At 35.0% G+C, this 24868-nt stretch overlaps 1 protein-coding gene across 6 annotated transcripts in view; it reads right to left on the reverse strand.

Annotated features, from left to right (window-relative positions):
• Positions 1-24868, reverse strand: part of LOC149795108 (5-hydroxytryptamine receptor 1B-like) — a 193387-nt gene that overhangs the window by 43344 nt on the left and 125175 nt on the right. For 2 of the 6 annotated variants that reach the window (XM_089964806.1, XM_089964812.1), the window contains exon 1: positions 18187-18745. The exons of the other annotated variants lie outside the window; for them this stretch is intronic. The gene's annotated coding sequence lies outside the window, so the exon portion shown is untranslated. Of the gene's footprint in view, positions 1-18186; positions 18746-24868 lie in introns of those variants that run through there. 6 annotated transcript variants of the gene reach the window in all.

The following is a 24868-nucleotide window of genomic DNA, read 5'->3' on the forward strand; positions in this document are numbered from 1 at the left end:
AACGGCACAAACATATCAATCCAAATATATTTAACAATTGTGCCAAAATGGAAATTACAGGTTGTTTTTTTTTTCAAAGATAGCTTTGCTGCTTATATTTAGACCCTAAATTTGAAATTAACTTGTCCATGCGTTTTTCTGCCTGTTGAAAAATATCCATCTTTTAAAGGACATAAAGAACATGACTTGATTTAATAGAACACGAACAATTGCATAGAAAGAGCAGCTGTAGGTATTCGACATTTGCGACAGCAAACACGCTCCAGTTATTCAATGATGTAATTGTACCACATCATTATACGCTATTTTGAACACTAGATTGACAATTTTGCAAATGTTTTGAAGTAACAGAAGATTTATATGGGGTTTGATTTATACCAACAAGGACTTGATTAAACAGATCATATGCAAATGCATATAATTGAGCAATGGTGTGTACTTGACACTAGCAGCAAAGAAGCTGTTGAAGTAACATCTCGCCAGAATTAATACACGTTCCACAGCTTTCAAGGGAAAATGCGCCAATATAACGAGTATATGCAAGGGCAATTTCCCTCTCTTTCTACATGACTGCAGACCGGAATTCGAACTCTTGCGTTATGACCTCTGTTGTTTTGTTTGCTGATTGATTAGTGTTTCCTATCACCTATTCGGCTCTCTGGCCAGAGGCTACAGTGGTCAGCAGTTGCAATAAAGTTTTGTTCCGTTTTGAACAGGGGTGGGAGATAAATTACATGCTTTGCTTGGATTGGGGGTTAGAAAGTGAAAGAAGCGTAAGTAATATCTCTTGCAGAAGACTTTATATTTCGATTTTTAAGGAATACAATTAAAGGAGAGCGTGAGTGGGAGGGGAGAAGGGGTGGGTATAAGGCAAGGGTTTAGTTAATAAACTGTTCAATCCCTGCAATGTTTTGTACTTTAAAACAGAAATTGCACAATTACACAATTTCTTTTTTGAATTATATAGGAGGCTCTCACCAGGTATTATGTACTTTTGAGAGAGTAACGTATGTAAGGTGAAGTTGTTTGCATTTAAATCATGTACAGTGGAGAGAATGTTATCATACCTCTATGCTACTTTAATGTAATGTGGCTAACATTTCTTCGGATATTGTACTTTTGGAAAATGTACATGATCTAAGCACACTGCTAACTGAAAAAACTGCTCCCTTGTGCTCAAAAAAATCAGTCTGAATTAGTCTAAAGTACACTATCCGTAGTAGCTATTAAAATACAGAAAATGATTTTTGCCAGACTAGACAATACCAGATTCTGAATGTGCAATGAAGAAAGTACCAAATACATAAAATGTATAATAAAAAGAGTTACCGGCTCTTTTTTTAAACATGTTACCTCTGAAATTCAGGAAGTGAAAATGACCAAGTGGAGCTAGCACTATTTTAAAAGATGCACATCTGGAGTAAGGCCAAGCTGTATACTCTATAACCCATATTACACCCATCAATCATACACCAAAATAAAGGGACTTAATGGTTCTTTGAATTATATCTAAGATATACAAGGTCTTTTTTAAACAGCCAGTATAACCAGTGAGGAAAGCTGGGGAAATTATTTTTCTTTAAAATTCTAACCCTATGCAAAATACGAAACTATAGAGCGCCACCATATCAGTATTTCTTTTAAGCTAAGAAGATATAGGACATCTGCATTTATTTTAACCGGAAACATCTTTGCTTGGACATTCGTGACGAGACCAAATTCTTTCCATTTTACGCGATAAATAATTTCTTATATCTAATAAAAGACATACATTTTCCTTCAATATATATTTTCCAACGCAAAGCCGTCGCTTGGTGTTCTGCGTGGATTATTTGCGGTTAACGGCTACATTGATAGAAAAATGTTATGAAATTTTTAAAATATTTCAGAGACTACTTTTTACTGATTTATGTTCTACATAAAACTACTTAAGAATGTGCGTACTGTCAAATTAATGATTGCCTTTATATGAAAAGATGAAATAATTTAATTTCGTTAACACGTTTCTTGTGCGGATTGATACAGCGAACAATGTTTGTAGGGTGGGAGGAGTTTGAATCGTCACAGAGCAGTCGGTTCCAACTGACGTTAGAGCGTGACAGTTTTAAACAAGCTATTTTAAAGATTGAGTTTACCTGTTAGGATTTCAGTTATTTATTTGGTTAATTTCTGCATTCAGACATGACGTGAAGTTACGTTAGTAACAGCCTCTGCAACGTTTCAATAGTCACCTAATTTCGGTTTGCAAACCATACAATTCATCCCCGATTTAAAAACGGTTTTCAAACAGGATTTTGAGGAATAACTGGAGTATAAAAAAATAATTAAATTTTGTTGGGGGGGGGGATAGCAGAGTTTTGGCCTAAAACTTTTCTCGTTTTGCTGTAAAGTGTAATGGGTATGTGTGATACTGAATATCGAATAAAAATAGGTATTATGCGTTCAATAATTGGCAATTTGCACAGTTAATGTGAAAAACAAATATTTCAATAAGTTGGTACTTGAAACCTACTTCTCGCTGCATTTCTCGTTTGTTTTTAACCATTTTTATGGCATGTTTACATTGATGTAACAGTGCTAATTTTAATACTTGCTCATTATCATGAGACAGACACAGGCGGGTGGATGGGCGGGGGTAGTAAGGGAGAGAAAGAATACGAAAGAACGAATTAGGTATAAATATGGAAAATATGGGCATATATATATTATGTGAGAACGGGAAAAAATTAACCAGTTGCTAGTTGTGAGAGGTTGCTGTTACTCTAACGTTAAATATTTTATATCGGGTTTTTAATTATCATAGGCCAAAAAAATGATTGATATGAATTTAAAATTAGTTAATTAGGTTGCTAACTTCGTTAAAGGTCCTTCAGAGAAGTTTTCTAACTTATGGAATCTAAATGAATTTCATGACAATTGTTGGCAGTTTTAATTTGCTAGAACTTGTTCGACGCTCTCTCTCTCTCTCTCTCTCTCTCTCTCTCACACACACACACAATTTTCTTTCTCACACGCACATAAACATTCTCTCTCACACACATATACACTCACACACCCTACTCATTTATGTATACAATACTAATTGTAAAAACACGGAAGACGAGGGTCATTTAAGATTTCTGTATTATGTTCAGCTCTGTGCACAAATATGAAACAATCATGGAATCATACAAAATGGAATTTTAATGACAAAATAAATGAATTTAATCAAAAGCAAGCAGGCCAGGAGACATGCACACAGCAGAGGCATGCATCAAATTAATTTCCATTTAGAAATTTTATCGTACACACGCATACACAAACACACGCACACAAACACAAATTATCAGTGGCAAGCAGATTTTGATGATATGAAAGCATATAAAATAACATAATAAATATTAAAAAAAATAATAAAAAAAGGTGACAGATTTATTTTTGAAATATGTGTATGCTGTAAAATTAAAAACAAAGGTAGCAGAAGACGTACGAAATGATTTTAAACGAAATAAACCAATGAAAACCAAAGAAGTCGCATTTTGATGTAGAAGGAGAGTTCTATAACATCCTTTGTATTAAAAAAAGGAAGATGTCGATCATGTTTTTATATTTTCATGGGAAATGCATCCATCCGTAGAACATACATTTAACAGACCAGTACATCCTGTCGAAACATTTGGCAGAAAATGGAACTTTTGCGAAGTGACGATTCTTGTAACAGTTGCTAGTCATCAGAAGGTATTAATTATAGTAGAAAATGAAACATAAATAACTATGCAAGAAAAACAGCATTAGGCTGATGTAACAAGTGATATATATTTAGTGGATAAAATAAACACACTTCCATTTGGTTACCGTCGATCAAATGGAGATTTCTCAACCAACTTGAATAAAAACATCTGCTTTAATCTCAGCAACGTTTTTTTACCTTGTTTTTTTTAACTATTTAATTTATTTCATCCATTATTGTAATATATACAATACGTTGCCTAGGAACATCCAAAATAGAAGAATATTGAGAAAAAAAGAGTCTCATCCAAATTATTTACGTTTTTAGAAGAAAAAAAAACTAGTTGTCTTAATCATTCATTTACTATTAGTCTAGTTGTTTCGCTCTGTTCTCATTAAACTTGTTAGTTTACTGTTGTTGTTGCTTCGGGTTTAACACTATTTTTCAGCGCAGGACAGGAAGAACCCTCGAAAGCCCCCCGTAAGAAGCAACGACCTGTGGGAATCTACCGGAAAGCTTTCTCACACACCCACATTGGCCGAGCCTGTGACTCGAACACAAATGGACAGAGGTGAGATAGTAGTGGTCGGTAAATACGAGCGCTTGAGACGACTCGGTCAGCCGGGTCCCCCAGGTTTACGTTTGTAATTCCTCAAATACATTATGATACCTTCCTTAGTCGTTCATCATGTGCACCAGTGGGATCAAATGATTCAAACATTAACTTACCTTCCGTGAATGCTCAGGCATTACAGATTACTTCATATTGATGCTGATGCTATGTTTTATTTTTGCTCAACGACTTATGCTAATGAAATATATCAAATACTGATAATGTCTGTAATATCAAATGAGAGTGGAAATAATTCTTTGGTATCAGCACTTTCTATTACACAATATATAATATTTTTATCGTCACAATAATGATTTTATTTCCTTTGCTGTGTGATATTTAAATTTACTTCTTTTATCCGCCGGTTCTCAGCTAACATTTATTGTGTAATGTTACTACATATAATTAATACAATATACACTTTAATATTATGATTCAATATTGTTATATGTTACGTTTAACTTGAATAATAAACATGCTTTCTTTATTGGAATAATTTAAATATTAATAACATCAGATCATAGAAGTAACTTGCGATGGAACACTTTTCAAATCAAAGGTAGTAACTATTTTTGTGCAATGAAATAATAAAATAAACAAACAATTTTTAAACATATTTTTTATTTAAAAAAATATTGAACAATAATATGTTATAGAACCAAATACAGCGCCATTATTTGTCGTCTTTCGAAGTCATGCATTAACATAGATCCTGGTATTATTTTTTCCATTCAGGTATTAGTTTTCCATCCAGGATTAAGTTTTCAATCGAGGTATAAATTTATCATCCATTATAATTAAAATTTATAAAAAGTGTTCATCTTCAGCAATCATAAAAATACTTCAGTGTAGTGTAGTGTTATGTCTCTTTCTACTTTAATTTCAGCAAATTCTGTCCATAAGACTGATATCTATTTTATTTGAGTATTACGTTTGTCTGGATCTGTCAAATTGTGTTCGTTATCATGTAAATCCTTTTTTAATCTTTCTCACAAGTTTATTTCGTATCGTGAATACCCTTTCTTAACCTTTTTCACAAGTTTATTTCGTATCGTGAATACCCTTTCTTAATCTTTTTCACAAGTTTATTTCGTATCGTGAATACCCTTTCTCACAACACCTATATTATTAAGAACTTCTCTATAGGTATATGCTGTTAGAATGTGTTCGCTTTTTTCTACGACGTTTTCTGTTCCACTGATAAGTTAATTATTTTAAAGTTGTTCACGTCTGATAATTTACTATTTTATTATATGTATTATGTCTGTAATAAATAAACTGATCTTATGTAGCCTTCATAACTGTAATCGGAGTTTTTTGCACAATGTTTGTGTTTCAGTTATATTTATAAGTTATTCTTTTTGGCAGCCGCAATAAAGAATTAATGTTAATAAATATCTCATCTTCCAAAGTCTACTACAGCGTGTTTCAAATCATTAACCAAGACTTTAACGCATGGGCTGTTAATTTTATTTCGTTATTTACGTATATCTCTGAATTATTTAACTTCGTTTGTAAAATAGAATAGCTTTCTAAAAATGTTATCACCTTTTCATACATGTACGTCCTTTCATCAAAGGGTGTTATGCATTGTTGCACTTGCCCTCTCTGATTCCATACATCAGAACTTGTTTGATCTTATTTTCTCTGATTTGATACTTAAGAACGTGTTCGAGCTTGTCTTTTCCTGATTTGCTACCCCAGAACGTATTCGATCTTGTTGTCTGTTTTATGGTACCACAGAATGTTTTCGATCTTGTTGTCTGTTTTATGGTACCACAGAACGTTTTCGATCTTATTATCTTTGATTTGGTACATCATAAGCTATTCAGTCTTGCTTTCTTTGATTTGGTACCTGAGAACGTGTTCGATCTTGTTTTCTCTGATTTGGTACCTGAGAAAATGTTAGATCTTGTTTTCTCTGATTTGGTACCTGAGAACGTGTTCGATCTTGTTTTCTCTGATTTGGTACCTGAGAACGTGTTCGATCTTGTTTTCTCTGATTTGGTACCTGAGAATGTGTTCGATCTTGTTTTTTCTGATTTGATACCTCAGTCGGTACCTCAGGATGTTTTGATCTTCTTTTCTCACTCTGCTTCACAATTTGTTTTATAGAATTAACGGGGTTCTACAGCTTTGTTTAATTTTATTAACTCTTGCATATATGCAATATGCAATGTTCTCCCTGATTTGGTTCCTCAGAACGTTATCGATATTCCTGTCTCTGATTTCGTACGTCAAAACGTGTTCGATTTTTTCTTCTAATATTCTTTCATAGTTTATTAAATAGACTTAAAGAGGACATTATATCTTTGCTTAATTAACTCTTGTACATATGCAATATTGTTCCTGATCTTACCAATTCTGTTTTGTAACCCTTCCATTCTAGCAACACTGTTATCTTCTGGTCAACTGTCGTTGATTTGTTGTCTTCTTGTCCTCTGTATGTTTTTATATCTTACGAAATTTTATGATCCTCTAAATCTACGTGCATTTGTAAATCAACATGTCTTGGCACAAACATACCGTTAGCCTCATCGGTTAATTTTACTCGATTTCCTATATTTGAAATAATGTTTTTGATCAAGTTTAATTTACTCTTTAGTAAATGAGCTAGCGACCATTCGATTAGCTCTCCTTTGCTCTTTTCTTCTCCATCTCTCTAAAATCACAAAAACAAGGTAATAATATAAACAGAGCCAAGAGGATCTTCCATATGAATATTTTTAATAAAATAATGTTTATCTAAGAAAATGGATCCAATTTAAGGTTAAAATAAATATTTTTTTTAAAACAACAACAAAAATGAATCACATTCAGCAGATGTGTTATAGATTTCTAACTATACAATTACAGTAACTAAGACCAGGAATTACTAAAACATTTGAATTGTGTTAAAAATACCAAATAGTTTCTTCATTTACAAACATGGAATCTGTTACTTTCTTCGTATACATTCAAGGTTTCACAATCCACCATTTCCTTATAAGCTTTAGTGTTAAACCCAAGGAAAGTTGCACCAAACCCAATTCAAGCTAAACGGAATGCCATATTCTCTGCTATCTACAGAAGCCCGACACATGCAATCACTACACCCATACCCCCTAAAGCTGTTGCCATGCTAGCCACTACCCAGTTGAACAAAATGGACTTTTCGGCGTTCTTCTAACAACACCTCTGTAACGTTCTGCCTGTTAAATTATTTCATTTTTATCTTCGCAGATTATTTATAACTGATGTTAGTAAATTATCTATTACAATTTGTTTGCTTTTTTCTCTTATCACTGCTTTCCTTTTCTTCATGTAGATGTCTGAAACAGGCGGCTTAGATTTGAACTTTTTCACTTTTCTGTCTCTGTTTATTTTTGTGGGTTCTCTTTTTTGTTCTCTTCCATCATTATTCACTAAAGCATTGGTCTCTTTTATGTCTGGCTTACGTTATACTGCTTTGAACCAATACCCAGTCATCTGCTTGATCATCTCCAGATTATCTCTTTTAACCTTTACCCATAATAATTCATAAGTCTTAGGTTCAATAACACTTCTTTATTACTTGATTATTTTGTCAGGCTACATTAACGGTGCAATAACATAATCAATAATATCCTGGTCCTAGTAAACGCCAATAATCAGCCACCATCTCTAAAAGGAAAGTTCTAACAACTGTAACGCGGTGTTATAAATATTGCATATTATAATATTTGTCTAGAATGCCATTTAAAGAAGAATTGATGAATGTTGTTAGGATACTTATTCTCAAGAATTCTACAACAAACAATCCAATGTAACGGTAGTTAAGGAAATTGAGATATATTTCGATTAATTAAACATACCCTTAGAGCCTCGTATAGCCATAAAGTACTAACGACAATAACGAAAAATGTAAATAGAGGATAACTGCGAGCTCTTCAAAGAATTTAAAAACACAAATGTATTCATTTGAAAATATCTTGAACTTGTTATATTCTATTACTCTTTTGTTCTCTACAGATGCTTCCCGATAAAGACAATAGCATACGATATTCTACCCATTTTACCTGGATGTTGGAGAACCTGACAGTTTCTCATATATGCGACCACCAAATTTTACCATTTTAAACAAGGACCACCAAAGCAAAATCAACTTATAAATTACAAGTATTGAACTAACCGAAAGCCTGATTTGCGTTCCATTTACGTACGTATTTTTATAACAGTATCTTGAGATTTATTGAAAATATTTCAACTTCCAAACACCATATAAACTCGACGGTAAAATATGCCAGCATACCACAAATATGGCTGCTGATGACGTCATTCGGGAACTATCGATTTAACTAATCATTCAATGAATAAATTAAACAAGCAGAAACATCAGAAACGAGTCACCTACCTACATAATATTTAATATTTTCATCTTTGAAAAGTAGATTGAATAGCAGCTTGGGACGACCAATGAAAAAGCATACATGGATTGTTGACGAAAATTAATACCAGTAAAATTGAATAAGCTTTTTTACGAAGCCCTTTTTTATCGTCCTAATTACTTCCTCTGTTGCTATTAATTTCTTAGCAATTTTACACCGCTTAGAAGATATTTCGAAAAAGAACACTTTATGTTTCTTGAACCTATATTTTCAGACTAGTGTAAGTCTGTTCCAGTCATAAATATGGTAAACATTCCGCACTAAAGCATTTCTAACATGTACACGTCAAACTGATATTGAGATATATTTATATAGCGTTTGATTGGTCCTATCAAAGGGTTTTACGGGAATGCCGAATAAAGTCATATCCTAATTTTCTCATGTATACACCCAATGCCATGCATTTTAGTCTGATTAGGCCTTGTTTATTTTGTAGATGACAGCAATGGCCCATATAGAAGCTAAGGCAGAAATCAGATTAAGACATCTGTCTTTCCACGATTGGCTCCTCTTTAATCTTGTTTATTTTCCATCTCTGTTCTTCACCAATCTTCGCAAGGAGCAAATAATTAATTGCCATGCATAATGAAAGCTAACAAAAACTTGATTAAAAGCATCCTGAGTACAGTAGGATTTAGATTTAGATAATCTCAGATTAGAGATCATATCTAGACGAGCAGGGCCAGGTTAATTCTGTATAATACGGTGCACAATACAATACACTATTGCAATACAATATAATGTAAAATGCAAAAATGCAGTATGACACAATAAACATCGGCACGTTTGTTTCATAGTTTGCATATATGAAATAAAAGCAAGAGAACTTCTAATAGTTTCATTTACCTCATTCCTTAGGGTAGTTTACTTTTCCGAATGACTACCGCCTTATGTACGTTACTCGAAACATATTTTTCTCGCGATATTAACATCAGAATGTACTTGGGCATCCTTTCACTATATTAAAATGTTGTGCAGTTATTGCTTATTGCTGGGTTTATACACAATTTGTGTTTTTACGTCAGGCGATAAACGTACTCTTACTGATGTGATCATTTCAAATATAATTTTCGAACCTCGCTGCGTTACTTTTAAGTTTTGCATCCCATTGCTTGCAAAAGAATAGAGTCTTTGCAAATCTATTGTATAAATCCCATATAAATGAAGCAATCCTATAATGATTATAAAAGAATGAATATGATTGGTTTTCTTGAACACTTGCCCAAGAATAGTATTATATTTAATCCATCTTCTTATTACCGTGCTATATTTTATGAACATACAGCAATTTTCCAAACCATGTTTTCCGATGAGCACATGCAAGTCTTTCTTATATGCTTCATAAAATGCCTAAGAACCGATGCAATCTGATTCTTACAAATAAACAGCGCGGTTATAAATGCCAGGGTCAACGCAGTGTAGGTACATTTATTACACGTAAAAACTTCCAAGGATGAGTCCATTATTTTATACCAAAACCTACTGTTTATAATTATTTTTCTTCATAAAGTATTCAATGACGCTGATTTGATTTAATAGCAAACCGAATAATTTTTTGTTTTGATTGATACTTGTCATAAACAAAAATGGGTAGTAAGTTACACCGACCTCCCACCTTCACATTACCCGCAATAATCGCAAAATAATCACATTTATCTTAAAGTAATGCGTAAGGCGATAGGGGCAAAATAATTCCGTAGGCAAAAAAGAAAAAAGATATACAACTTGCATAAATATAATTGACTGGCTATCATCAACTGAATGGTTTGAACCTTTAACATAACAGGCAGCTAGCAAACAATCCTGCATACTAACCACTGTATACCAGAACCCAATATTCAAGTATTTATAATTACTCAGACAAAAAGTACATCAAAGATGAAAATTTCTGGAGAGAGAGAGAGAGACAGAGACAGAGAAGGGAGACTTTTACTAAGTTTAGAGTTGTTTAATAGTAGTTTAGACTGACAGAGAAAGACAGAGTTGTTTACTGGTAGTTTGTAGACTATCACACAAAACATCAGCAATACAGAAACAAGCAAATAATTTTTCTAGTTAACCTTATTTTTATATATCAACCCCAACTTACGCCGAACTAAAAAATCGAAATACCACCTAAACACAGGAAATCAACGCAAAAATAGCAGAAACGTATCTTCGAAAGGTCAAAATTGGTTGCAAGCTTTTAACCTGGGCATAAGATCTCGTGACTTCCCATTAAAATTTTTGTTTTCGAAAAGAGCTATCGGAATTTGTTCTTGCTGTGAGGTGCATGCATTTTCCTGCGAGTAGTCAGTCTCGTGTGTAATTCGCATCCAACAGATCACAGTTCTGGCAAAAAGCACGATATTGCATACGACTAGGTAATCAGGGGGAAAAAAGCAAATACAATATAAACCGACACTCCATGTTTTTATATTTATTGCAGATAGTACGTAAGCAGTCTGTTTATATAGTCTCGACAACAAAACGGACAAAATACTTTGTATTGCTAAGGATTATCATTGTCACTGTTTGCTGCAATTACAGACTATTTGTGACTTCAAAAAACTATCTTGTTTTCTTCACAATGACTATAATATATACCACGCAACTAAACCTTGTGATTATATTATATCCGTGCCAAACATAACACATTATTTCCGTGCCGAACATAACACATTATTTCCGTGCCGAACATAACACATTATTTCCAAGCCAAACATAACACATTATTTCCGTGCTAATCAGATATTTCTTATTTTTAAACAAAAATCGGAACCAATGCTTTTGAATCTCCACCAGGATAAACATGAGAAACACGTGTCGAAGGGCAATCACAACATGGTCTTTTTACTTCATCAGGGTGGGAAATTGTCTCAAACTAAGTCATCGTTGGGAAAAAAGGCACACGTTAATAAAATATAAATACGTCTCGAAGTTTAGCAAGGTTAAATGTTTAACGTTTCGAAAATAATACATTCAAGTAATGTTTTAAGCTGTTCCTATGACACTGCAATGATCTCAAACCAATCCGGTGACACAACAAGCCTTCCAGATAACCCGATGCTGTCATACAATTTGCCGCTTTTCACAGATCACCAACATCATACCTCTGTCTGCATGGGTTCAAGTCTCAGGCTATGCCAATGTGGGTGTGTGACAAAACTTTCCAGTAGCTTTTCGTGGATAGGTGGTTCCTATCGAGATTTTTCAGGGTTTTTCCCCACCCAGATACACTGGTGCCATGTATAGTAGTAGTACATCGTGAGCTAAAGAGGGTGTTAAACTTAAAACAAAAAGAACTGAAACTTTACATCTGCAAATATGGCGGTGCAACACACGGTAGATATGACACTGGGGTTGGGGCTTAAATAAGAATATCTCCCAAACCATGGATTGTTTTCAGAACTTATTTACATCTGAAATATTATCATCTGTCAAATAATAGAGACTACAGTGTGGACATATTTCCTTTCAAAGCACGAGACAAAAATTAGCTTTTCAAATAGTTTACGTCTGATTAACTGAAGAATATGGCAACATAAATAGTCAACAACAACCCATAACATATAGAGAAGATGCATACTTGCACACATCCCATTATACACAGGAGTGGATTTATACTGGCATACATCCCATTATACACAGGAGTGGATTTATACTGGCATACATCCCGTTATACACAGGAGTGGATTTATACTGGCATACATCCCATTATACACAGGAGTGGATTTATACTGGCATACATATCGTTATACACAGGAGTGGATTTATAATGGCATATATCCCATTATATACAGGAGTGGATTTATATTGGCATACATCATATATTGGCATACATCTCATTATATATAGGAGTGGATTTGTACTGGCATACAACCCATACATATACAGGAGTGGATTAAGTTGTTGTTGTAGCTGTTGTTGTATGGTTTAACGCCATTTTTCAGCACACGATAGGCTATACATGGCGGCCAGTATTAATGGTGGAGGAAGAGAGCGGGAAATCCCCGGAAAGAACCACCGACCCTCGAGAAGCTACTGGCAAGCTTTTTCACATACCCACATTAGCCGAATCCAAGACTCGAACCTACGCAGACAGAGGTGAGACGGCAGTGATCCGTAACGGAGAGCGCTTTAGACCACTCGGCCACTCGGGGCCCCAGGAGTGGATTAAAATAGAATACAACACATACGCAGGAGTGGATTTATACTGGCATTAAACATATATACAGGAGTGGATTTATACTGGCATAAAACACATTATGAACAGGAGTGGATTTATACTGGCATAAAGATGCTGCTGCTGCAAGATTACATACTGCAAGACTGATATAGCTTCTGTTTGAAAAAAAGCCCAAAACTATTACATGTTATTGGACCGAAGCATTGCATACAAAATTTGAGACGATATAGATGGGCTATATTTACTTCCGTGAGCTTCAGGTTGGGGATGATCTACCTTTTTTACCTCCGTATCTGAGTGATCACTCATAACATTACCAACAAACAAGTATGTTACGTATGCAAATAGCCTGTGCCTATACCAATGGAAAACGTGAGACCTATGTAAATGGAAACAGTGAGACCTATATCAATGGAAAACGTGATACCTTTATCAATGGAAAGCGAGAGACCTATATCAATGAAAGACGTGAGATTTTATCCATTTCAGCGGAAAACGACTGACCTTTTTTAATAGAAAACGTGAGACTTATATCAACAGAAAACGCGAGACCTATATGAATGAAAAACATTAGACCTATATCAATGGAAAACGTGATACCTTTATCAATGGAAGGCGAGAGACCTATATCAATGAAAGACGTGAGATTTTATCCATTTAAGGAGTGCGACTAAAAGAGTCTCTTTGGAAGTAAACTGCCCTCATGGACTGACTATCACATAGGCTAATATAGATATAGCCTTAGGTCGTCATATTTTGTAAACCCTTTTTAGGGTCCTCCAATTCATACTGGAGTAACAGCTGCGGAACCGTCCCTCCCATTAGCCTAAGACCTCTTAACCCTAATTCAGGTCTAACTGTCCTACTTGAAGACAATAATTTGCCGTCGGACATATGAGACAACAATAAAAAGCTCAACCACTTTTTGGTCTCTCTTTCCTGGAAAAAGGAAAACAAAATATAAAGAAAACAAAAATAACTCAATAGGGTGTTTATATCGCACCCAGTCCCTGCACGAGTAACTACTTAATGTCGCGTAACAACTTCTGCACGTGTTAAACAAAAGATTTTAAATTTTATTATTCGATCATTGTGATTTTAAATATAGTCTCACTCCCTTAAGTCTGATCAGATAATATAATACAAGACAACATGCATTCATTGAAGGTTATACAACAATAAGTACTGAATAGACGCCGATATGCATTGTCTAAGGGTGACACAATAACACTTTGGTCTTTGCTCATCGCTTGACACTAGGCACGTATTCAAAACTAAAAATACGTATCACACTAGACACTTGTGTAGAAAATGATACTGCACGTACAAAGAATTGTACTGACCACAGACAATGCAATAAAATATTATTTAAATTATGAGGTATCGAAAACTGCTACAACTTGAATAAAGTAGGAATTTAACAGATAAGGATACGGTGCGTATCCATCAGCAAATATGATGACAAAATTGAGAACCAGTTAATTTTTTTTCTTCTGGCCATTGAATTGAAAATAAAACGAACTTTGTTACGATAATGATTTTGAAAAATGTGTTATATTAGATACAGATTTGTACTAAATCAGTAAAGTATTTAAACATTTACATACTGTTTAAGCAGCTGGCTTTCAACTTGACTTTACAATCATGAAGATACAGGTTCAATGCTAAAACGTGTAAACCATGGACTACCATTTGCGACATAATTTAATCCGTTGACACATAGGAATCGATAACCGTGGTTTAGTTTTATTTGATAGACTCTTAACTCAAATGGCAGCCAAATGATTCCATCAGTGCCGATACTTTATATTTGTGTTCTAAACCCATCACAAAACAAACAATTTTGTTCTGATGTTTGCAAACTATATTTACATTTCCGGATAGACTTGAGTAGCCTAACTTATCTATATAAAAAACGAGACCGAACACCTGCCAATTTAAAACAAATTGTGCTTAAATATTTTCACCTTCTGTAAAAAAAAAAAAACAATAAAAAAACCTTAAAGTACTGTATTATATTTGTCTATGACAGACTTTCTCAGGATTGTTACAGTTATCAGATATGGAGGCATCTGTCACAGTTATAACATATAAGGGCATTTGTTACAGTTATAACATCTAATGACATTTACTACAGTTATAACATGTAAGAACATTTATTGCAGTTCAACAGTTAAATACATTTATTACAATTATAACATCAAAGGGCATTTAATGCAGTTATAATAATTAAGGACATTTACTACAAACATAACATCTAAGGACACGTATTACAGTCATAACATCTGAGGACATTTACTGCAGATGTAACAGCCAAAGTCATTTATTACAGTTATAAAATCTAAGTACGTTTAATAGAGTCACAACATCTAAGGACTTTTATTAGTTATAACATCTAAGGACAGAGGAAGAAAGATCAAATTTGTAAAGTATAGACGGTTTTCTTTTTTACAGATTGTTTACGAATTAAAGTTAAAGTATACGTATTAATCGGATAATGTGACCAGTGCCAGTAAAAACGGTAGAGAAAAACAGGACAGTACGCAGTACGCGACTTTTCAAGAGATTCAAGAAATACACCATACAGTGTTGCTGATATTTTGTAAAATATTATTTGTTTGGAACCTATATATATATATATATATATATATATATATATATATATATATATATATATATATATATATATATATATATATATATATATATCTGGTACACATTGTAAAATATACACACTGACAGTGCTTGATGTTCACTGTTGAAATATATATCTTGTTTTGAAGACTTTTCTGGTGTCAGGATAATTTGACTGGGTGGGGCATGAAACCACATGTCTGTAGCATGATGTAGCGATAACAACGTAACTTAAGAACGATTCAGTCAGGCCGAGCGCCACCATCTTACTATTTTTGTACAGAAAGGGTCCCCTCTTTATGGGGCTCCCATTCTTTTAACTTTAATTGGATAATTTCACGAATAGCGGGAATATTTTACGCGATAACCTTCGCAAAGGAAACCATTTGGCTTTTCTTTTAAACTATACGTAATACGTAAGAATTTGATACGGCTCAGATAATATTTTCATCACAAATCCACAAAACGTGTGGATAAAGGAGGGTTTCACGCGGGAGATGTTTTACCTATGTATCTAAATATAGAATGTGCCAAGAATAGTGTGGTATTTATCTTCCTTTCGTGGGAATAGGGTTGTATTATAACATACCTTCCGTCTCATCTTTAACCGGAACTGTGTGTCATTTCTCTCCACTGAGCACCTGGTAGAGGTAGCAACCAGAGTCTGACGTTTCATCAATAAAGTACAACGAAGTCTGTGTCTACACGAAATCACCTTTTCAGTATAATAAATATACATATATTTATAGTACATTAAGGTGATTTATTGTAAGGTACTTTACTGACAAAACATCTGACTTCATCGGTAGCAACTATATGCTCAATGAGTATAAATATCGTTCCTAACTCTACCTGTAACCAGCAGTTTGTTTTTATTATTACTGCTACAAAATAGTATAAAAACTACTTGATACCTCTGGATATAAAATTAATGTAGTAGTAAAAAAGATTAATTCAAATTGATACTTGTATCTTCACAGATGAGATGTTACTATTTTCTGTTTAAAGAATAAGACCCCAACCCTGTAATAATTTAAAAGAAACTTTTGAAGTTTTTAAGGTTACTCACAGCTCAGGCTGTTGTAGCATCCATACACCCTGCAAAAACATCTTCATTTGTCTGTCATTTTATTGTTATTTACACTGTTTAAAAAATAAGTTAATAATATTATGACAAAAAGTGCCAGCATAATCCAACTATGCAATAAAGCAAATGCAAAATAAATAAATAAAAATAAAAGGTATATACAGTACTGTATTTAACTTTTCACAGGAAATATTAGAGAAAAATAAATATATTATGTAAACATTCAGTCATAAAAACAATATTTTTAGATGAATCCAAACAAATTCTCATTTAGGTAGACATTTAAAAGGAATAAATACCTGTATTGTCTTGTTACATTGTCCTTATAGATTTCTTTTGAAAGTAAGTAGGCAGACAGATGTTATCAATCTTTTTTGGATTTCACTTTCACATGAATACAACATGAATAAAAACAAGCTTTGCACATAATATGGCGTTTGGATTGGACATACACTTAGAATTGTAAATTCTGAGCAATTAAAGCCGTAAATTCTGGATTGGCCGAGGCATATTTCCCCAAAATTTCTTTTTTATATATGCCACATACATTTGTAAACTATGCCTCAAAGAACTGCCTGGTTATTTCTCTAGTGACTGCTTCATTAATTAACCCCAAGAAAAATTTCCATTACTGGATTTGTTTTCAATGTACAAACAATGCTCACTTTTTTGAGAATTCTTTTTCTGTTGTTGTTGCAGGCAATAAAATAAGTTGTTTGCACTTGCTATGAGCAAAACCATGAAAAGAAGTATACTTTACTCGCTAACTGGTTATTTCTGATGCTTCGACCTTCTCCAAAATACCATATTTATTAACCTGAGATGAAATTTTAAATTTGGCCTGTTATCCCTACATGATGCCCCAGTGCTAGACATCACTATAAACTATCACACTGCATACATCCTTGCGATAAGACTGAAAAATTGATAAAGCTCCGTTAAAAATCAAATAACACACACACACACACACACACACTTATCTGAATGAATATTATATATGTTGCTAAACATGACCAAGATGACTGTAATTATGATAGTTTATCTCAACCAGTTTTTGTGCGTATGAACACATATACCCTGATGCACAATGTAATCTAAAGGAGATTCATACCAAAGGGACTTGATCCAGATCCTGGCAGGAATGTATCTCGATACTGAATTACTGAATTTGATGGACTGCTCTCACAGTATAGAGCCAGATAAAACCAACAGTTTGTGGTCACAATATTGTGTTTTCTGTAAACATTATGGTACCGCCTATAAATACCTTTCCTTGGAGCAAATCGCAGAATTATTTATTAGACTCCCGCAAAATATTCGACAGTGAAAGAAGATAGTTGCTGCCTCGCTAAGTCTTAACTGCCAGATGACTTAGTTTGCGAAAAGCAAAAACAAAAACAGCCAGCACGCATGAACAAATAAAAAAGCGAACTAAACAAGAAAAGATTGCATTTAAAATAAGGCACATAAACAAAACAGGGCTCCCACATTTATAAATAACCTCACACAACAAATGAAAATAAAGCAATAAATGATGGCTACTTATTAACGGATGCTAAGGTTACTCACCTATATGACAATGGCCACAAATAGTACCAGTTTCTGGAAAAAGTCAGAAGTACATATCGAGCACGACCGACAACTCCAATCCCTCCGTGTCACAATACATAGAAACGGCTTGCATTCGTGATATATTCCAGGGCCTCAACTACTGGGAACGCTCATAATAATCGAAAAGCCAGATCTACCTTTTTTATTTTTGGTCTAACGCCCTATGATTGTCATCCTAATGGCAGCTCGACAAATGCACATAAAGCAATAACACCGAGCTGTTTCTTTACAGTCTCTACCGTCGAAAATATAACTTGTGTTTTGCGCCTTCTGTAAGAAAAACAACTGACGCAGCTCCACTCGTACGCAAGCGGGCCTAGTCAAACTCACCGCCAATTCAGTTTTAAAACACTTCTATTGATCTTTACGGTAGTCCAATTGCAATATCTCAACAAGCGGTCTGTTATTTGCATTCCTATCCACGGAGCCATTCGTAACGTTTGGACACCCACAAGGATGCGTTGAAATGCTATTTGAATCAGCCTAAGGTTGAGCATTGTTTGAAAACTTGTTTCGCTTACTTGAACGAGTGAAGAAAATACTGCTTGATTATTGCAAGGGTTCGTGTTACTTATTTTAAATTTCACTCACGCTTGTTTAACTCGCTCGAGTGAAAGAAAACAATCGCACCTTCCTTCACTGTTCCTACATCTAATTGCTTCAGTCACACAAGATGGATAACCTGTGGCAAAATAGATAGCAACATATTAACATAAACTTGTTCCATTCAGTTTACACTTCCCTTTTCACACCCACTGTCCCGGTGTACACTATCTTCCCAGTTTCAACAATTTACAAATTCTTGGATCTTTTTTAGATTTAATTTACACGTCCATTTTCACACCCAATGTCCCAGTGTGCACCATATTCCATGTTTCAACATTTTACAGTTTTTGGATCTCGTAGTGCATCGTTAGTATTTTCTTCTACATAAATACAAACTGAGTGGCAACATAAATTGAGGGTTGCCAGAATTGTTCACAGTTATGTGATGGAGACATGAATTACATTAGGAAAAGAATCTGTCGCATAACTTTTACATGCTATCACTATAAACTGCAATACTGGAAATACCGGTGCGATATGACTAAAACTGTTAAAAAAACACTCAAAAACAAAAGAAAAACATAATAACAAACACAGGCGGATATATTTGTATGGACAGTCATGTTTTGCTTTGTTTATATGTTTCAGTATTCCATCAATTTTTCACCCCTCGATTTCTTACCAACCGCCGATAACATACGTGGTTCTAATCGTTGTCTTCTTTATCCCCATATTTATCCATCATTCTCGATTTTTCATCATCCGCTATATATAACAGACATGCTACACGTGAAATGCTTGCGATATATGTATCTCATTATTATCCGGAGCTTTAAATACATTCAAACTGAATAATCGTAAGCAACGTTTAATAACGGCAGTCATAAAATGAGAAATGCGATAATGCAACAGGGTTATGTGTTATATGCAAGATATTCCACTACTATGACAAAATATGTATAAATTATGTGCAAAAAATGGGTTTCTGGATAATTATGAAATATTTATTCGTATACTTAGGCAACACTTTTTACAACAGTCTATCAGTGGGGCATAATTCCGCAGATATGTGACATTATGTCCCACCACGTCACATTTTAGTGACACCAGACCAGTCCAAACACTAAACTCTTAATGCTGATCACCAAGCAAGACAGCTTCTAGTGCCAATTTATAAGTTTCTGATACAACTCGGCCTTGGCTCGAACCCGCGAGCTCCCGCATCCGAAAGGACGCTCTTAATCGCGTAGGCCATCAGAGCGGTCCATATAGCAGCCGGGAAAATAGGTATCAAAATGAATCGCCTAAATTGAACCAAACAGTGTAAAAACCTATCCCCATTTTCTTTTGAAGCGTTCTCTTCTCTCCTGGTAGTATTACTGTGACCAGCCGAAAAGGATTAATATTTACTCAGTCCCGTGACAGATCGTCAAACGACATGTCCTGCATACAGTAATCAGATCGTCAAATGACATGTCCTGAATACAGTAATCAGATCGTCAAATGACATGTCCTGCATACAGTAATCGGATATTCGGCTAATAATCATTTTATATGTTCCCAAAATAGATGAATCATTTATAAGTTTTTTATTGGCTTGGGTGCAAGAGTAAAATTAATAACCACGCTTCTTTCTGCACAGAGCTGTAAATCGTGCCTCACTTTCTCTCGGTAATTCATGCTTTCCTTTTATTATTCATCTGTCACGTTGCCAATTAAGTCCGATCTTTAACAGAGAGACTACTTTCGGCACAAAAAAGTTTAACTCTATAAGCTACATTTCTCAATGAAGTATTTTTAGCACGATAAAGCCGTTTCAAAAATGAATTAAACCAATTATCCTCCACACCTATGTATTGTGCAATGATGCAGTTCATTTCCTCAAAATATATATATATTAGACGTTTAGTTAAAAAATGGTTTGTAAACATACAGTGGCGTACTAAGGGTACATGGCTCCCGGGGCGAAGATGAAGGTCAAAGGGGTTTTGGCGACCCAAGACTTCTGGCGCCCGGGGCAACCTCCCCTACCGCCCTCACCCCATGTCCCCGTTAGTACGCTAGTGTAAACATATTTGAGCTATAAATATCCCCAAACCGTCACCAACAGAATAATGATAACGTGTCATTGAAACTAATGACCGTAATTATATTCTTTTAGACGGTTTAACATGGACAGCTCCATTGCATGTGATAAATTAATAGCAATATACGAAAAGGTAGGACGCATAAATCGAGCTATGGAAATACTAGTTTGCTCCGATCCGTGTTTAAGCAATGCTTGATATTATTTGAGCAAACCATCAAACGCAAATAGGAAATATCTGTCTTGGGATTGAGAATTTTCCGGCCGTCCTCCACCCCCCACCCCCCTTTGTTAGTACAGACTAAAAAAAAAAAAAAGACTGATGGGGAGCGTTACTGATACAGGCTGGTTTCATACCGATTTATGTCCGCGGTATCCAAGTACGAGTGAAGAATCAAGTGATACGTTCTCTTTCTGACATAAAAAGCGCGTGCATCGCCAAGAACTTGCCATATAAACCGCCATAAAGGCAATTTTGAACAATTGTATGGTGGTGTTATCGGATCCTTTCTGATTGACTCTTGACCCATATTATCTCAATCACACACGAATTGTAGGATGGCTGCTAATCACTTCACATCTGAAGGCAATGTAAAGAATGTCTTCGAACGTAATGCATATTTATACAAGGTTTCGTCTGTCGTGTGCTGCATTGTTTCATCGTGTGTCGACAACTGCATTGAACTTTGTTCTGAGGGCCAATGAAGAACGAAAACATACGCAAAAAATACATTAGCACGTTATATACATCATTTTTATGACGCATTTTCTTTACTACCGTATTCATTCGTTTACAAGTCCAGTCAAACTGCAAACAACAAAGATACTAGTCTGCCACAGAATAATGCGCCTGCAGATCAGGGTCCATGTTGTTTGTTCTACTGATTACTCCAGAAACTGCACAGGTCAAGATCTGCTCGCGCAATATGCGACGGCAGATCTGGGTCAGTCCAGTTTACAGTTGGACTCGACTGATAAGTGTCGATCAGTACCTTCAATACGCATAACTTGACAGGGAAAACCATTTTATGCTCAGGAATTCCCAGCTTCAAGCCTTGTGCCGTCGTCGTTTTCTTGTGAAAGGGATATAAAATGTACGATTCATCCATACTGGAGTGCCGAATAGGTGTCAATGGGGGCGAATCGCCCCGGGCGGTACTTCTGTAGGGGCGGAGGAAAAAAGAAGAATAAAAAACCCCAAAGGAATGAGGAAAAAGAAAGCAAACGAAGAAAAAGGAGTGGATTAAAGGAGGACAATATTTTGAAAATTTGGTGATACCGCCATTGATAATGCCACCGCCCTAAAATGCGACATTTCCCGCGAACGGCATATTAGCTCGTTACGCCACTGTTCATCCCGTCTCTAAGATATGAGAAATGAAATCCCATTTACATGTTTAGCTGTAGTCTGTCTCGATCTTTACAGATACTTGCCATATATGGATAAATTACTATCATTTCGATTTTAGATTAAGTTGTATACAGTACAATTACACTCACTGCAGGAGATAGACTAGATAAGTTGTTATTCACGTTTGTGAACTAATCTCTCTCTCTCTCTCTCTCTCTCTCTCTCTCTCTTTTCAGTGTGATCTTCCTATGCATTGAAACTGACATAACATTTTTAATTTTGTAACATAGATAACTGACACAACATTTTAAATTTTGCAACACAGATAAAGAGAAAAGGAACATAATCGATATACTAATACATTATTGGTTGTTGTTGTTGTTGTTGTAGGGTTGAACGCCATTTTTCAGCACAAGATAGGCTATACATGGCGGCCAGTATAATTGGTGGAGGAAGAACCCTGGAAAACCCCGGGAAGAACCACCGACCCACGAGAAGCTACTGGCAGGCTTTCTCACGGACCAACATTAGCCAAGGCTGAGACTCGAACTCACGCAGACAGAGGTGAGATGGCAGTGATCCGTACATTATTGGTAATGGTTATAAAAATAGCAGACACATTTTGAAAAGTTTCTGTAGCTTTCCCAGAACAAAGAAATAAGCTGACATGGATGTGCCGACAACAAAGCAATAAACTGACATCGATGTGCCGACAACAAGGTAATAAACTGACATCAATGTGCCAACAACGAAATTATAAACTGACATCGATGTACCGACAACAAAGCAATAAACTTACATGGATGTGCCGACAACAAAGCAATAAACTGACATCGATGTGCCGACAACAAGGTAATAAACTGACATCAATGTGCCAACAACGAAATTATAAACTGACATCGATGTGCCGACAACAAACCGATAAACTGACATCAATGTGCCGACAACAAAGCAGTATATTGTGATATTGTGAATTGTGTATCCTACAGTAAGTCAGATCTGACAATACAGTAATGAGTTGGCGAGTATGGATTTAATCCGATTTTTCATATAACAGCATTATACATGAAACCGTATTTTGAATATAAACTTATTTAACAATTTTTTTTTCTCCGTATATTAAACTGTGTTCTTAAAATATTTACCTGAAAACAAATCATTCGTGATTCGTATTATATTGATGTCATGCATTTCAACAACTCATACCCCCGTGTTCTAGATATATAATATTAGCTACAATCGCAGTGTTTTAAACAAACGTAACGATGTGTGTGTGTGTGTGTGTGTGTGTGTGTGTGTGCTTAATGTAGCTTTAACCATTCTACCAGGCAAATCGCTACGATATCTGCAGTGTGGCGGTTTATAGTGATGACTAACACTATGGCATTATGCCGCAAACATGTAGCATGATGTCCCCCACCCAGTAACCTTTTCCTTACACCAGGCCAACCAGTCGTAACACTAACCTCTTAATGCTGAGCGCATAGCGAGGCAAATGTAAGTACCATTTTAATAAGTCTTTGGTTCGAACCCGCGACCTTCCGCATCCGAGACATAAGTTCTTACCAATAGCCTACCGGAGCGGTGAACAACTTACTCGACAAACGTAACGGAAGATGTTAAATCTGCTAAACGTGTTGGAAATTGTACACTTTTGTAAAATCGGGCATACAATGATGTTTAAAATGTCCTATAAAGATTCTTCTTTTAGAAAATACGAATAATTAAATTTACATTTTTAAATTTACGAATTTCTGGAAATTAATATATCAAGATAAGGAAATTATGAATATGTTGTTTAATAATTTTGTACAGTACTGTATCAACCTTTTCTAATTTAAGAACATTATTTCGATGGTGTGTCATTCTTTGCACCTGTTTTTAGAATGTTTGGGGCTAACTTTATCAACATCATTTCATGGACTGTGGTCTTTTGAAAAATAAAATATATGGCTATGGATGAAGAAGAATGTTCTATGTCATCCAACAAGTCATCCCACCCTGCCATGATCGAGTCGGGACATGCGAATGTATGACCTTTCCTTTTTTTAACCCCGAGGTGCAGAGCCAGAAATAATTTTCGTCTGGTACTAGACTACAATGTGGGAACGTCAATTACTATGCTTTTGTGCGTAGTTGGAAAAGACAAACATGTATACAGACAGATGGTCGGACGGACAGAGTACTCTTATATATACTTCTCAGCAAATATTCATCAGGTACAACATACTACTTAATACTTAAACTCACAAAAGTATTAAATGCTAACAAAGCTAATGACTGTAAGAATCATGAGTCAAAAAGGCCTCAAGAACGGCACCTTATGAAGGCCGCGAAAAATGAAATTATCGCGTTTGAAATAACCCCGACAGTCATTCTGGCGGACATAATGGATATATATGGCGTTTGATACATGCTACAATATTTCACTCTATGGACAATAATATAAACGCTTTTCAATAAATATATTAGATAGTTGGCTTTAAATCAGTTTTTATTTTAGTAATTATCCTAATAAATGCGCCTTTATAAGTCTCGCTAAAAAAAAATAAAAAAAAGTTACAAAATGAAGCCGATGTCGTTCGAATTTACCAGGAGCACCAACCTGATTAAAATCAAATCTCCACGTCCTGCATGAAGATCTGACAAAGATTGCT

The sequence above is a fragment of the Sinohyriopsis cumingii genome, chromosome 7, assembly GCF_028554795.1.
Source record: "Sinohyriopsis cumingii isolate HCF-2022 chromosome 7, ASM2855479v2, whole genome shotgun sequence".
In the NCBI taxonomy this organism is placed as follows: Eukaryota; Metazoa; Mollusca; class Bivalvia; order Unionida; family Unionidae; genus Sinohyriopsis; species Sinohyriopsis cumingii.